At 30.7% G+C, this 2,044-nt stretch overlaps 1 long non-coding RNA gene across 1 annotated transcript; it reads left to right on the forward strand.

The window, feature by feature from the left end:
• Positions 1 to 216: 216 nt before the first annotated feature.
• LOC139906631 (uncharacterized) lies at positions 217 to 1,830 on the forward strand. The gene is made up of 3 exons (XR_011782271.1): positions 217 to 631; positions 1,334 to 1,486; positions 1,560 to 1,830. It is a non-coding gene; the product is annotated as an uncharacterized lncRNA (long non-coding RNA).
• The last annotated feature ends 214 nt before the right edge of the window (positions 1,831 to 2,044 follow it).

The raw sequence follows: 2,044 nt of genomic DNA on the forward strand, positions 1-2,044 counted from the left end.
TTGGTACGTCATACAAGGAAAATTTTTGAATGAATATTATGTCATAATATCTTTTTTATGAACAGATCACTTTACATTAATGACATGTGACACGAATCAAGAGTAATTTAATAAGTATTATAAAATGTGAAAAATACATTACAAAGTTCGGAAAAACTCGATTTTTCATTTATTTTTATAAATGTAAAAGCGAGGTTAATGTTTTTTCTCATTAAATGTTTTTGTATTATTTCTTCGGCTCATTTCAGTCTTACACGGGTCCAATCAGTTTTCGGGACAGGTCCTAATCATTACTAAAACTGATGAAAAGAGATAAAATAAAGTTGAGTGACGTCAAGAAGGACCTAATTTTATATGTTTTAGGACTGATATACAGGACTGAACGATACTGGATGTAACTGCAGTGTTTAATACAAAATAAGGATCTACACAACACTCTAAAAACTCAGTGAAAGACGAAGAATCACTTTGAGGATTTGTTCTGAAGTTGTAAGTCTGAGTCCTTGTTGGACTCGGACTTGAATTGAAAATCTATATTGGATTCATTCCTGCATATGATCTTTTATATTTCCGTTTCTTCTTCCCCTCTCGTTATAATGCTTGTAATTGATCTAATGAAAGGTCGAGACAGGTAAGCTGCTCTGCATCAAAACATTCTTCAAATTGTGTAGTTGATCACGTTCCTGTTTGTTTGTTTTTTTAAATCCCGGTAATTAATATCACTTGAATCTTTGTCAATAAATGTATGGAATACAAGGAAATAAATTCGTTCTTATTTCATTCACTCTAACTAACAATAAGTAAAAACCAAGAGAATTTCTTATCGATGTCCCTTGATGAATTGAGTTTTTGATTTCCAATCCCGTAAGAGCTGAATAAAATAGAAAAGATGTGACTTCAATAAATCATGGATTAACTTCAATAGAATTTTATTCATTATTCATCCATGTCGCTTCAAATAATAAATGAATCCAGTTTTATAAAATAATGTATAGACCCTGCAAGGCACTTGTTGGGAGATAACTCTTGGATTTAAAGTATTTTGTGCTTTTATTTTGTGAATGGATTATACATATATTTTATCTATAACGTACACTGATAAGGGATAAGACAGCGATAATAAACAAATACATTAGTCGTCTGAAGAAACCTAGCTACTCACACTAAATTAATCATAGCCATTATTTTAAATGGCTTGAACTTAAAATACTTTATTAAACAAAAAACTAATGTCAAAAGATGTATTATTAATTAATCTACTCCAAAAAAAAATATCAGTAGAATGTTAAAATATCTTAAATATGCCGAAAAAATAATTTGAGCATCATTTCAGCTGGAATAACTTATAATCATGATCTGCGACTTTCATTGACTCGCAAGATAAATCGGATTTGACATTAAGAGTCAAAAATAAAACTGCTCAAATCTCAACTTTTTCAAAATGTCAAAATTTAGTACAGTTTGCCTTTAAATCAAAAACAATACCGTGAGTTTTTACATATATAATTAAAAAAGTAAAATGTAAAATACATTCCTTATGATTTGATTTCATGAATCAGTATTTCAAGCTCCATAGACACAAGATGACTCGTTGTAGACCTGTTGTGAGTGAGGGATTCCAAAAGACGGACATTCAAGGAAGTCCTCGGAGCAAATCCACACAAAAACAGATCCTACTGGACAGGATCAGCTCAGCGGGGATTCTTTGCCACACATGGCCTCTTCTCCAATGATGAACATATATCTGGAATTTGGATTCTACTCTCTAAATGTTTTTCATTTCACACTTTGTAAGTTCAACCATCATCTTTCTTTCTTCCACTTTTCATATTTGCCTAGCTTTGATTAATGCATGTAAATATATGCACTATTCTGATGAAATCAATACAAATTTAAGTTTTTTCCTTGAAATATTTTCGTGACCTTATCTAACATTGACAAAGATATATTGCATGTTTAGGGGATCTTCTTTTTTAAAAAAGGTTAGAGTTCAGACTTTCAGCTGTCAAATGAGATGCTTTTAACCTTTCTGAATAAAAATGTG

This window comes from Lepeophtheirus salmonis, chromosome 11 (assembly GCF_016086655.4).
Source record: "Lepeophtheirus salmonis chromosome 11, UVic_Lsal_1.4, whole genome shotgun sequence".
In the NCBI taxonomy this organism is placed as follows: domain Eukaryota; kingdom Metazoa; phylum Arthropoda; class Copepoda; order Siphonostomatoida; family Caligidae; genus Lepeophtheirus; species Lepeophtheirus salmonis.